Below are 15,184 nucleotides of genomic sequence, written 5' to 3'. Positions count from 1 at the left end.
TAGGAGAGGAAACTGAACGCTTTCCACATGCGCTGCCTCCGACGCATTCTCGGCATCAACTGGCAGGACAAAGTTCCAAACAACACAGTCCTGGAACGAGCTGGAATCCCTAGCATGTATGCACTGCTGAAACAGAGACGCCTGCGTTGGCTCGGTCATGTCGTGAGAATGGATGATGGCCGGATCCCAAAGGATCTCCTCTATGGAGAACTCGTGCAAGGAAAGCGCCCTACAGGTAGACCACAGCTGCGATACAAGGACATCTGCAAGAGGGACCTGAAGGCCTTAGGAGTGGACCTCAACAGGTGGGAAACCCTGGCCTCTGAGCGGCCCGCTTGGAGGCAGGCTGTGCAGCATGGCCTTTCCCAGTTTGAAGAGACACTTGGCCAACAGTCTGAGGCTGAGAGGCAAAGAAGGAAGGCCCAGAGCCAGGGAGACAGACCAGGGACAGACTGCACTTGCTCCCGGTGTGGAAGGGATTGTCACTCCCGGATTGGCCTTTTCAGCCACACTAGACGCTGTTCAGAACCACCATTCAGAGCGCGATACCAGAGTCTTTCGAAACTGAAGGTTGCCAACAGTGCTCTAGCTCAGCACAATCTTCCCCACCATTATTGCCACTTCATCTCTGCCCCCCCTCTTCATTTCCGGATCCAGAGAGTGGAAGAGAAGCGGTAGAGACCTATAGGTAGACAGAGGTGGGCGTCCCCCACCAATCCACTACCTGAAGCAACTGACTCAGGGCCCAATCCTATCCACTTTTCCAGTGCCAGTGCAGCTGTGCCAGTGGAGCCTGCACTACAACCTGTGGTGGGGAGGCAGCTACAGAGGCCCCCTCAAGGTATGGGGACATTTATTCCTTACCTCGGAGCTGCACTGGTGCTGGAAAGTTGGAAAGATTGGGCCCTCAGTTGGCCTCACGAGTGGGCCAGCCCTGGATCTAGCCACAGCCATAAATTCTGTCTGCTATGTCAACATAGAGCCCAATCCTATGCATGTCTACTCAGAAGTAAGTCCCATTAGAGTCAATGGGGCTTACTCCCAGGGAAGTGTGGATAGGATTGGGCTGATAGGCACCCGAAATTCCAGTCCCCAACCCGCAAACAACTTTGTGATTGCCATGGAGACAAGGAAGATCAAGCTTGTATATTTGGTATGTTTATTTTATGTGAAGGTTTTATGCATTTTTAAGTACACACTGTTTATTTTTGCATGTGTATGTGTGTCTTTGTAGCTCTTGATATTTTAAAATTGCCGTACTTGATCTTTGAAATGGCTTCCTGCCACACGCAACACACAATGATTTTCAACCCACAAGCTTTCCTCAAGGGCAAAATGAGGGTGCATGTTTTCTACCTTAAGGCGGCCGAAAGGGTGGAATCAGATTCTCAGGCACTTGAGACTCTCAGGCTCAAGTCAAATCACAAAAATATACATATACACATATAACATGAACACCACACCCACTGCCTGGGGTGTCGGCGCCCCCCCCCCACTGCATGGGGGAAGTACATCATAGGGATGACTAGGGATGCTAGCTCCAATCCTAGTGACACCTTGTTGGCATCCTCAGTCTCGAAAGACTATGTATCGCGCTCTGAAAGGTGGTTCTGGCACAGCATCTAGTGTGGCTGAAAAGGCCAATCCGGGAGTGACAATCCCTTCCACACTGGGAGCAAGTGCAGTCTGCCCCCTGGTCTGTCTCCCTGGCTGTGGGCCTTCCTTCTTTGCCCCTTTAGCCTCAGACTGTTGGCCAAGTGTCTCTTCAAACTGGGAAAGGCCATGCTGTACAGCCTGCCTCCAAGCGGGCCGCTCAGAGGCCAGGGTTTCCCACCTGTTGAGGTCCACTCCTAAGGCCTTCAGATCCCTCTTGCAGATGTCCTTGTAGCGCAGCTGTGGTCTACCTGTAGGGCGCTTTCCTTGCACTTTCCTTGTCCTTGCAAAGTCCTTGCAAAGAGAGCTTTCCTAGTGACACCACTGCATGTCATTGCAGAGCCCTTTCCAATCCCAGAGGAAGGGGCTCTTTGTCACTACCAGGCTGGCACCGTTCACAATCTTCACTCCTTGGGAGCCCAGAGGTTGCGTGTTCCCAAAAAAATGTGCCTTCCCGTAATGGAGAAACGGTCTATGCGCTTCCAACACGAACAGAGATAGGTCGCAAATATGGACAATGCCTGCCTTATTTGCATTCTGGGAGACAATGCGGGCCCGAGATGGAAAGTGAAATTTATAGCTCCTCTTGCTAATTTTATTCCAGAAGCACTTTTCTTTTAACAATGCGCGGCCGATTTGGAAGCCAAGAAACAGGGGAGGGCTCTCTGGAGTCATTGACATTCAAATGCCGGGCCGATTCCGTGGCGAGATGGAACGGCAGTGACACGGAATGCATTTTCGCAAAGAAGCTATTTTTCATGGGAAGAAATTAAAGCATGCATTGGAAATTAAGCCATAAACAGTTGGGGGGGAGATGGATGACCATGGTTCATTTAAAGGACGGGCTCTAACTCCATGGTCAAACTCAGGGGTGTCCAAACCTTTTGGCAGGAAGGCCACATCATCTCTTTGACACTGTGTCAGGGACCGGGGGGGAAAAAAGGAATTAATTTACAGTTCAAATTTGAATAAATTTACATAAATGAATATATTAGAGATGGAACTTGTATGAATGAATGACAGTCTTGCAATAGCTCAAGGCCTATAAAAGGCCTTGCACAAAGCAAGGACAGCCTTTCCTTTGCTGCCACTGCTGCATCACAGATGTGAAATAGCAAGCAGTGGAGGAAGCCCTTGTCCCACAGCTCACACGAGATGTTGAACAGTTGGTCGTCACGCTGGGAGCAGTTGCATCAGACCAGCGTGGGCTCCAGCAAGTCTCCTGAGGGCTATTGGCTCACTGGGACTGGGAGCTCCTGAGAGCCAGATTGGGAGTCCTCGAGGGATGCAAGTTGGCCCCAGGGCTGAGGTTTGGGCACCCCTGGTTTAACTCCATTGAATCTTTTTCCTCTTCTACCTGCTGTGGAGCCAGCATGTAAGCAGACAAAGTGGACGAGAGGCAGGAAAGAAGTGGTGGACCCAGGACAGTATCCTAAACCTGTGTTTAACTAGCCATCCACGATCTTCCACACAGCCCTTGTTTGATGTCGAAACTTGAGGTCTGTTTGATCAATGGCTTTCATGTGATCCAGCTCAGTGCACCCAACTTAGCAAGACACCTGAAAGCCTTCCCACATCTTGAGCTAGAAAGAAAGAAAGAAAGAAAGAAAGAAAGAAAGAAAGAAAGAAAGAAAGAAAGAAAAGAAAGAAGAAAGAAAGAAAGAAGGGAATTGGATAGATCAATGTAGGAATAGTCCAACATAGGTGATATAGGTGAGTTTTATGTTGCTCATGGCCACAATTCTTCTGCCTTTGAGAATGCAAGGCTGATCATCGAGAGCAAGAAAGGGGGTGACCTTGCTGTGGTGTCCCGTCCCTCCCGTCCCTCAGTACTTTTGTTAATACTTTTCAATCACTGCTTTACAGACAAATTGGTCCCTGGTTATTAATATAAAGGATTGCACACACACAGTTCTCATTCGTCTCATAAAAATCAATAAAGATTCCCGAGCCTTCCTAATCTCCTCCCAGCTCCTAATTAGACATGTTGAGCTAATTACGAGCAATAGCGGGTTTCAAAGGTTTTATGAAATTAGTTATAACATCTGACTTTAAGTGCGGGTCAGCTTCTTCTTTGAGGACGTGACATTGGACGTGAGTGGGGAGAAGCCAAGCTTAGATTTAAGCAACAAACGGAGACCCGTAAACATTGGCCGTCAAATCAAATAGCAAACCAAATCAAACTACATCAAATGAAAGTTCGGGTGTAAATCAAATGGGTATCAAGAGAAAGCAACAACTGATTGATTGATTGATTGATGTCTGTCCCCATCTCCTTTTGCCTTTGGAATGGTCTTGTAGGGTTTGAAATTTGGTGTTGCTTTTTGATGTTCTACATTGTGCCACGGAAGTTCACTGCCACTGCAGGAATGGCAGAATCCAGCATCATATTCCCCCCCCCCCCACCCATCCAGGACATCCACAGAATACCCCCTGGAATGTCATGAGAAGGAGATGAAAGCCATGCAGCTCTCCCACCCTAAGACTGGAATTCATAAGAACATAAGAACAGCCCTGCCATAGGCCCATCTAGTCCAGCTTCCTGTATCTCGCAGCGGCCCACCAAATGCCCCAGGGAGCACACCAGATAACAAGAGGCCTGCAAGGCCTCCTGGGAATTGTAGTTTAAGAACATAAGAAGAGCCCCACTGGTTCAGGCCAGAGGCCCATCTAGTCCAGCTTCCTGTATCTCACCAGTGGCCCACCAAATGCCCCAGGGAGCACACCTGACAACAAGAGACCTGCATCCTGGTGCCCTCCTTGTCAGCTGAACAGAAGAACAGCCCCATCAGGCCATAGGCCCATCTGGTCCAGCTTCACAATTGGCCACAGCGGCCAATTCACAAGCACACTGCCTGAGGCAGGGGGTCAAACATAAGGCCTGCAGGCTGGATGTATAGCTCTTTGCCTGGCCCGCATCATCACTGAGCTCCCCCATATCTCGAAAATACAGTCGAGATTTGCACGCTTTCTCTTCTGTGTAGCTTATGAGACTCTCCACGAGAACCAAGCGCTTCTTTCTGTCCATCCTTTCATGACATCACTTCCTGCTTCATGATGTCACCTCTGGTCCGTCCGTCCCCAGAGGTGCCGTGAATGCTATTTGGCTCAGGGCGCAATCCTAACCCCTTATGTCAGTGCTTTCCAGCACTGGCCTAGCGGTGCCAATGTGCTGCATCCTGCAGTTGGGTGTCACTCACGGAGGCCTCCTCAAAGCAAGGGAATGCTTGTTCCCTGACCTCGAGCTGCATTGCCCTTATGTCAGTGCTGGGAAGGGGTTAGGATTGTGCCCTTACTCTGTGAAACGGGTTTGACGCAACCCTGCTCTGAGGGCTGTGTGTAGCCCCTGGGACTAGCTAGACCTGCCCTCCTTCCATCTCATCCTCTCTTCAGGCCACCGGCTTGGTGGATTTTAATAACGAGCGACGCGGCCACCGCCGGAAAACATCCGCGCCATCCGCGATGCCTTTATCAGCACTGTGTGGGCCCCCTCCACTCCACCCTTCCAGCCTCTGTCTTCATCAAATCCTCATTCGCCTGTTGCCACTTTTGAACAAAATTACATTTCACCCCCTCGTCGCTTTCGGATGTGAATCCTTTCATCTCGCCTCGTAATGTTCAATAATGACTTTTCTATTTGCTTGCCTTTTTCACCAGCCTTTGAAAGCCGGAGCTGACCTCTCCTTTTGTATTCTCCATCAGCCAGACGACAAGCTGTTCGCGCATTTAATTGTCTTCTTACATCTCTATGGAATTTGGTGACTTTTATTTATTTATATCGGTGTGGCTTGCATGCACACACACTTTTTCAGGGGGGAGTTTTGCTTTCCCCCTACTGATTTTTTTTTCTTCCAGCTTTGATTATGGTCAGGTATGCCATTTGCTGGGTCTGTTTCCATGTATTGAATCTGAAACTCTCTGCAAGGAGGAAAATAAAGAGGAACTTCAGATTTCACTTCAAGATGCAGCTGGCATTGCTTTACCGGGCATGTTATTAGTCTGTGGAACTCCTTGCCACAGGATGCAGTGATGGCACCTGGTCTAGTGCGTTGAAAATGTTTTTCTCTTGTTTTAAACCATGTTTTTCATTGTGTTCTAAATCATTGTTCTAAGCTGCTTTGGGTCCCTTCAGGGAGAAAGGCGGAAGAGAGAGAGAGAGAGAGAGAGAGAGAGAGAGAGAGAGAGAGAGAGAGAGAGAGAGAGAGAGATGGGCCAGCCCACCCCAGCCCATATCTATCTAGACCATGTTTTTCATTGTTGTAAGCCGCCTTGGGTTCCTTCAGGGAGACAGACAGACAGACAGACAGACAGACAGACAGGAAGGAAGGAAGGAAGGAAGGAAGGAAGGAAGGATGGATGGATGGATATCTATCTATCTATCTATCTATCTATCTATCTATCTATCTATCTATCTATCTATCTAGACTGACTGACTGACTGACTGACTGACTGACTGACTGCAGGTCTATCTATCTATCCAGACAGACAGACAGACAGACAGACAGACAGACGGCAGGTGGACCATCATAGGTGACAAATCACCTCTGGTTGGCTATCTCTGAATGCCTAATGCAAGGAAGTGGGTGTTAAGAACATAAGAACCAGCCCTGCTGGATCAGGCCCAAGGCCATCTAGCCCAGCTTCCTGTAACTCACAGTGGCCCAACAAATGCCCCAGGGAGCACACAAGACAACAAGAGACCTGCATCCTGGTGCCCTCCCTTGCATCTGGCATTCTGACAAGCCCATTTCTAAAATCAGGCATGACTTGTATAAGAATGCATCTGGATGCATCTGATGGGCCACTGTGGGGACTGCTGCGTTAGATGAGCCTTGGGCCTGATCCGGGAGGGACTTTTCTCCATTCTGTTTGTACATATCTACGCATCCTATGCTGTCCTTCCATTTTGAGCAGAGCTGTATATGCAAACGTGCATTTGTGACACAAATTATCACGGCAGCTGTTTGCATGAGGAATGTGCCAGTTCTTTTAATATGCGTGTACCCTTCCTTGGAGGGGTAGGTGACTGAAAAAAAGTAAAAATCACCCCACAAGCACACCCCACAAGAGGTACCTGAGCAGGACGGAAATCAAAGGGAACTGTGCAAGGTTTCGGACGGAAGGTAAACAAAGAGGTCCGTCAGTCCCTAGTTGCCGGTGCACACTGACTTTTTATGGATCCCAAATTCAGTGCACTTAATTCAATAAAATATCAAATATTCATCATGGTGACAGTTGCCGGCTGTGCACTCATTATATTCCATTTGCCAGCTCCTCCTTGCCCACCCCTTCCTCAATCCCCATATTGGCACGCCAGTATTTTTAGATAGTTTTGTCAGGAAATTTACAGCGCACCTCCTTAAATAAGACATTCACGGCTTTCCCTTCAGGCATTACGTTGGAGCGCAGGGCAACCCTCCCCTTTGAGTTTATTTTAACTTAGCTTCTCCTCCCCAATCTCCGACTTGCTTTGGGGAAAAGAAAAATATATATATATATAGTATTACTGTATCAGAAGCAGATATTAAACTCCAGCGCCTAGCAAATGGTTTAAGGCAAACTACTCTGCGAGGGGGTAAGCCCCAGAGATTTACGTTGTCGCGATCTGCCTGCCTTATTCACACCAAGGTAGACTTTCAGAATGTCATCACTTCTTTCTTCATTGGCCGTGGGAAGTGGCTTCTGACAGGCTGCACACCCCCTTGCCACATCTGCTTCCGTGAGCCCATCTCCGCAGGGTCGTCGCGTCCCACTATGATTCTGAGATGCTACAGAGTTCGACTTTGTTGGGGCTTTAAATCGGCGTTGTGCCACATTTCTACTCGGTTCGGTTTTTGATGTCGGCGGCTGATGCTTCGAAAGATCAACCCCAGCACTCTTTTCTGTTAGTTTACGTCTATCAGAACCTATTGCCCCCCCCTTTTTTTTACTTGAGAAAGGACTTGGGTGCCATGTGATTCCCAATTAATCAGGGATCCCATTGTGAATATGGTGAACTAACATTAAGTAGATGGTGATGTCAGGGAGGAGATAAGAAGCTACAATCTATCTATCTATCTATCTATCTATCTATCTATCTATCTATCTATCTATCTATCCAGACAGACAGACAGACAGACAGACAGACAGACAGACCGACTATCTATCTATCTATCTATCTATCTATCTATCTATCTATCTATCTATCTATCTATCTATCTATCTAGACAGACAGACAGACAGACAGACAGACAGACAGACAGACCATCTATCTATCTATCTATCTATCTATCTATCTATCTATCTATCTATCTATCTATCTATCCCTCCCTCCCTCCCTCCCTCCCTCCCTCCCTCCCTCCCTCCCTCCCTCCATCCATCCATCCATCCATCCATCCATCCATCTATCTATCTATCTATCTATCTATCTATCTATCTATCTAACTATCTATCTATCTATCTATCTAGACAGACAGACAGACAGACAGACAGACAGACAGACAGACAGACTATCTATCTATCTATCTATCTATCTATCTATCTATCTATCTATCTATCTATACAGACAGACAGACAGACAGACAGACAGACAGACAGACTATCTATCTATCTATCTATCTATCTAGACAGACAGACAGACAGACAGACAGACAGACAGACAGACCATCTGTCTGTCTGTCTATCTATCTATCTATCTATCTATCTATCTATCTATCTATCTAGACAGACAGACAGACAGACAGACAGACAGACAGACAGACCATCTATCTATCTATCTATCTATCTATCTATCTATCTATCTATCTATCTATCTATCTATCTATCTATCCATCCAGCCAGCCAGCCAGCAGCCAGCCAGCCAGCCAGCCAGCCAGCCAGCCAGCCAGCCAGCCTATCTATCTGCCTGCCTGCCTGCCTGCCAGAACCAATATCACCAGAACCAATATCATTTGCAGTATCTCCAATCAATAAGCTTTATTACACATAACATAGCTGGGGGATGTCAGCTGCCACACTGTGGCAATGAGTGGGCAGCAACAGTGAGTCCACGGCCACAGCCAGGAAGCTGAGCCTGAAAAGGCTTGCCTGGGGTCACTGAATGAGTCGGTGGCCATAGGAAAGTGTCACCTGGGAGTCACTGCAGCCCCCCCCCCCGAAAAAGCTTGGCCACCACTGATCCACTCCACCCTTCTCCCCTCCATGCTTTATTTACACACCCCATTCATTGCACCCCAAGGCTGGCGTTTTCCTTCCCAACACCTATCGATGATAGCGGCTAACAATACCCAGGCTTGATGCTGCCTGCGTGAGCGATTGCTGCATCAAGGCTGGAGTTCCATTTGTCTATACTTAAAGTATTTGCCAACTCTAAATCACTGCTTTTCCAGAGCCCTTAGGGATACCTTGAGCATGAAAGACACTATTAAAGGGGGGGGGGCGACACCCTCTTTCATTCCTGTTCTATTCAAAAACAGCGTTTTAAAGTCCTTTTATCACAGAATGAGGCAGCACCGAATTTTGCCCTGAAACAACAATTTAAAGTTTTCATCAAAGAGCCCAACAGTGTGTGTTTGGTATATTTTAACATAATTCAGGGACTGTAAGTGCTCTAAAAGCATCCAACTGACTTCAGGGAGGTAAAGACACATATTCATGTGTTTGTGTGTTTGTGTGTGTGTGTGTGTGTGAGGGGCAGTGGGGGAAAATATGTGTTGTTTTTTTAATGGGATTCAGTGCATTACGCAAGACATTGACACGAGCGAGACAAAAGTAATAGAGAAAACTGGCAAAGGCTACCTTAGATTTGTCTGAAGGGGAAATAAAGGCTCTTTGTGCTTGTTTTCCATTCCAAAAAGGGCTTTTTTTTTTCTGGCCCTTGATGTCTGATGGAGTCCAAGCAAACACCTGGAGAACAAAGGAGACCAAAACAAGACTCTGTTTAATGGCTTGAGATGAAAAGCAAAGTCATCATTCAAATAAAATTTTGTTGTTAGACAAGATGGACACCCCCCCCCCCACCCCGTGCATGTCAAGGATATGTCACTAGAAGGATATCCCATGTGGCCTGCACCCCACACCCTTGATATCCACAAGGATATCCACGAGGAGGTCCTTGATATCCACGAGGGGTTAAGTTCCATGACCCCTTACCCAACAGATGCCAAAATGCTCAGATAATGAAATCCCGGGGGGCACCATTTTGGGTTGGGCGCTGGGACCTCCAGTGGTCACGCAGGCCTCCTAGTCTCCCAGTTTGCATCTGTGACTTCTGGTTACACCTGGGAGGTGTTCTAAGGTATTCTGAGGCTGGAAGCGGGGCACAGCACACCCCACGAGCCTTCCTCAGCCTCAGAACATCTCCCAGATGCCATGGGAAGTGGCTTCTGCGTTTACGCCACCCGGTGTGCGAAACCAGCGCAACATGATGGACCTCCTCCCATGCAGTGGGCGGGCCAACACCCTGGGCGGTGGGCATTGTGATTGCCCCACCCCCCCATGGTTTTTTGGCTATAACCTTTGATAGAATAGAGCTATTTCAACGTGGTCTGTTTCCTTGCGTTCTGCACGAAGCTCTGCATGAAATTACGCATTGATTGATATATAACATGATGGTATTATTTGAAAATATCAAAAATTTTGGGAAGTAGTGGTGTCACCCCCGCATGCATGTCACTCCATGTGGTCTGCACCCCCACACCTTCTTGCAGGTCTGCAACCCCACACCTTCTTGCAGGGGAAGCATCCACGGATTCCACTCCCCCACAGCAGATGTCTCAGGTTTAACTTTGGTCGCTTTTGATGCAAGTGGTCCTGGGGTGCATCAAAGCTTCGGCCAGGAGAAATTGGCTCATCTTTTAAGGCACCCCCAAGACTCAGCGTCGCCGTCGCCGCAGCAAATTAGCACGCTCGACTCTCCAGCCGTACGTCCTACCAGGATCTATCAACGAGGAGAACCGGGCAGCAGGGGGAGCGAAACAGGATTGGCGGCCTGGTTTAGGAGCCGATGGTGTGCTTGTTTAGCCAAGTGCTTCATTAGGAGCTATTTGGTTTAATCGCTTCTGTGCAACTGTCCAGACATGAAAACCTTTTGCTGCCTGTGCAAACTCATTATCGTTGGCTACGGGGAGGAGCCCAAATCTCTCTCTCTCTCTCTCTCTCTCTCTCTCTCTGCATCTGCCACAAACCTAACTGGCAGAGGTCTCGAGATGAGCTCCAGCCAGCAGCCAAGAATCTTCTTGCCCCCAGCCGACCATCTGTCACGAAAGGCGAGGGCCAGGTGAAAATTGCCACGGCTGGCTCCATTTTCCTCTGACGGGCAGCATTCTGTTCTGGGCTCCTGGCACTGAATGAGAGAAGGCTCGGGGGCGGCAGTTAGTAATATCATTTGCAGAGCAATGGCCGGGGCAAACTATATCTCCGAGCCATTCCCGGGCAGGCTGGCATTGACCCTACAGCCGTGGTGAGGCCAAGAATTGCAGCTCTTTATACTGCATAGGGGAAGGCAATGGAAGCCTGGCTGTGACCTGTTGCATTGCAAAGAATAAGGTAAATTCTCAGACCCCCAAAGCCATTCAGTGGATGCAGGGGGTGTGGGCCGCACCAGGCGATGCGTACAGGGAGATGACAACACTCCTCGGTATTTTTGAATAATACCATCATGTTATATATCAATAGATGTGCAACCTCATGCAGAATGCAATGAAACAAACCACGCTGAAATCTCTCTCTTCTATCAAAAGGCTGGGAGATGGTCCTAATTATTCAAAGCAGCTGAAATTGAGGTATAGTACCTTTGAAAACTAGAGGTTCATCCTGACAAACTGACAATCCTGACAAACCTTAAAACATAAGAACAGCCCCGCTGGATCAGGCCATAGGCCCATCTAGTCCAGCTTCCTGTATCTCACAGCGGCCCACCAAATGCCCCAGGGAGCACACCTGATAACAAGAGACCTGCATCCTGGTGCCCTCCCTTGTCAGATGAACATAAGAAGAGCCCCACTGGATCAGGCCATAGGCCCATCTAGTCCAGCTTCCTGTATCTCACAGTGGCCCACCAAATGCCCCTTGACCTTGGAGAAAATGTCAGATTCCCTTAGTCATCTAGCTTAGCAGCCCTGAAGGTTACAGAAGAAGAGCCCCGCTGGATCAGGCCAAAGGCCCGTCTAGTTCAGCTTCCTGCATCTCACAGTGGTCCACCAGATGCCTCTGGGAGCACTCAAGACCACAAGAGACCTGCATCCAGTTGCCACACTTGGCATTTACAGACAATCTACCTCTAAACCTGGAGGTTGCATATAGTCATCAAGACTTTCCTCCATCAATCTGTCCACTCCCCTTTTTAAGGCACTGGAGCCAGGTGCCTGTGGCAAGGAGTTCCACAGGTTCTTCTTGACTAATAGCCATGACCACCTTGACCTCCATGACAAGATCCGATCTCCTTTTTAAAGCCCTCTAGCTTGGGGGCCTGCCACCAGCACTCTCTTGCACCCTGTGTTTAACACGGTTGTGTTAACGTGGTTGTGTTGACTTTGCCCGTACTGAGCTGGGAGACTGGAAGAGCTGGCTTGGATGGAAAAGAAGAAACCAAATAGCAGAAAGGCTCCATTAGGCCAAGATCCCGGATATTCAGGCCGCCTGTTTCACGGGAGACTGGAAGTCCCCTAAATGCACAGAATTGGTGGCTCTGCAATTGTCATAAAAACCCTGCAGCACTCCAGTCGTTTTTCCTGCGCTGATAATCTCCCCCCTCTTGAGATTTGAGCTTAGGCTGGCAAGCCTTCAGCGTGTGCTATTAACAAGGATGAGACAGACTCAAAAGCACTTTGGCTCCTCTTCCGAGTATCCGCTCCGTTCCCCGTGCGGTTGAAACGCTGCTGGGCACTTCTGTTTCTCAGAGCTCGTTCTCGCTGTCTAGACAGCTGCCTTCAGCGGCACTGCCCCCTCCAACGGAGGCAAAACTTTGCTTTCAGCAGTGATGGCTCTTTGGAAAAGTTGGAGATATTTTCCAGCAGTCCTTTTCGTCATGCATCTTCTGTGCAAATACGCATGAAACGAGCTCGGTGTTTGAGCACATCAGAAAGTCCCTGTGGGATCAGCCCAGCCCATCAGGCCCATCGGTTTCCACCACTTGCTAAGAACTCGTGCAAGGAAAGTGCCCTACAGGTAGACCACAGCTGCGATACAAGGATATCTGCAAGAGGGATCTGAAGGCCTTAGGAGTGGACCTCAACAGGTGGGAAACCCTGGCCTCTGAGCGGCCCGCTTGGAGGCAGGCTGTGCAGCGTGGCCTTCCCCAGTTTGAAGAGACACTTGGCCAACAGTCTGAGGCTAAGAGGCAAAGAAGGAAGGCCCATAGCCAGGGAGACAGACCAGGGACAGACTGCACTTGCTCCCAGTGTGGAAGGGATTGTCACTCCCGAATTGGCCTTTTCAGCCACACTAGACGCTGTTCCAGAACCACCATTCAGAGCGCGACACCATAGTCTTTCGAGACTGAAGGTTGCCAACATAAGAACACCAGAAAAACCCTATTGGGTTCAGCTTCCTTTATCCCGCAGTGGCCCTCAAATCCCTGTACCCTGGTGCCACTGCAGTCAGAGATGGCCAACCTCTAAAACAGGGGTCTCCAAACTTTTTGGCCAGAGGGCCGCATCAAATATCTGGCGTGGTGTTGAGGGCTGGGGAAAAAAATTTAAATATAAAATTCAAATAAATAAGAGATGGAACTCAGATGAGTGAATAAATGAATGAATGGGCTCACTCATTCAACCTCTCTGGCCCTCAGAACACCCTCCGGACACAATCAGAGCCCAGTTCTAGTCATGTTCAGTCGAGTGGGCCAGAGCCTTTCAAGGGACAAGAGGTTTGCCGCGGGCCGGAAAGAGGCTTGCTGTGGGCCGCATCTGGCCCCTGGGCTGGGGTTTGGAGACCCTGCTCTCAAACCAGGAAGCTGTGCCTACCTATTATGGCTTGTAACCCGCAATGGATTTTTTTTCCTCCAGAAAACTGTCCAATCCCCTTTTAAAGGCATCTAGGCCAGATGCCATCATCACATCCTGCAGCGAGGAGTTCCACAGACTGATTTCACAGATAAAGAAATATAAAGAAGATACCACAGATAAAGAAGATAAATAATTTTTTTTAAAAAATTTTTGTCTGGCCTAAACCTCCCAACAGTCTTGATTTAAGCCTGGTCATTGTTACTTTCGGTTTTTCAGCAAGAGGCTTGAATTTTTTGTTGTTGTTGTTGTTATTTAAAGGCATACTAACCTAATTTGAGTGTGTTGATTTGACTGAATTGTCATTGATTTGTCATTAATATTGACTGGACATGGAATATTGACTTATATATATTTTTTTTTGATACAAAAATTGAAAAGTAACCCTGCAGGAAGTGGTTTGAGCTGGTGTTGATAAAAATGGCTTTTGAAAATTTAAAAGATGTTCGTGAAAGCCAGGCCTTGTTGGTGGATTTCGTGATGGATTTTAGAAGAGAAATGGGAGCAACAGGTCAGAGAGTTGTCTGAACAAATTGGGCAAATAAGCTCCTCCCTTGTAAACCCGCAGGAACAGATTATAAAAAAACAGAGAAGAAAAAAAGAATGGATCAGATGTCGGGTGAAGTTAAAGAAGTGGAGTATTTTGAAATGGGACAGGAGACGGAAGAAGCAATTGTCATAATAAACCTCCCAACAGTCAATTTTAGTGAATGTGGTTGTGTGACAGTGAAAAGAACACCTCTGTATCCACCCCACGCATAATTTGGGCAAGCCACAGGCAGTGTGTGAAAGCAGCCACCTTTCTGACAGTGTCTCCCTTAGCACTGGTCCTCACAGGTAGACGTCCCCTGAACATTAAGGTTCTATCCCTTGCTATGGCTAAAACATAAGAGGAGCCCTGCTGGATCAGGCCTGTCTAGTCCAGCGTCCCATTTCTGACCAGATTTCATTTTTATTTTTTTTTTAATGGGAAAGGGTGCGCATGCGTTTTTCCAAGACACTTTAGCTTCAATCATGATCCTGACTGCTGTCAAATTGTCGCCACTTTTGAAAATAGGTCTTGAACATCCCACTCCAATTTGAAAGCCCAGCTTGGGAGATTCTCCACCAGAACTCTGTTCCGCCGACAGCAAACCATTTCCTAAGAAAAATGGGTCCCCGGTTTGCTTTAGAACGGTGTTCAATCCACAGTGCTCAAAGGCAATTTTTGCTTTTCCCAATCACCAATTTCACAAAATGGGTTTCTCTGAAGTTTCAGGTGGGTGTTTCATCACCACATCACAAAAGAGTCCCCCATTACTTGTTAAGAGAACTGTTGGAACGTCACTCAAAAAAGTTTTGTGCTGGGGAACGAGGGCCGCTCAAGGTTTCCTCTCTTGCTAGGACAGGGGTGCCCAAACCCCGGCCCAGGGGCCACTTGTGGCCCTTGAGGCCTCTCAATGTGGCCCTCAGGGAGCCCCCAGTCTCCAATGAGCCTCCGGCCCTCCAGAGATTTGTTGGAGCCCGCACTGGCCCGACGCAGCTGCTATCAGCTGTGAGGGCAAACTGTT

The sequence above is a fragment of the Tiliqua scincoides genome, unplaced genomic scaffold, assembly GCF_035046505.1.
Source record: "Tiliqua scincoides isolate rTilSci1 unplaced genomic scaffold, rTilSci1.hap2 HAP2_SCAFFOLD_101, whole genome shotgun sequence".
Taxonomy (NCBI): domain Eukaryota; kingdom Metazoa; phylum Chordata; class Lepidosauria; order Squamata; family Scincidae; genus Tiliqua; species Tiliqua scincoides.
This window is presented reverse-complemented; position numbering follows the sequence as displayed.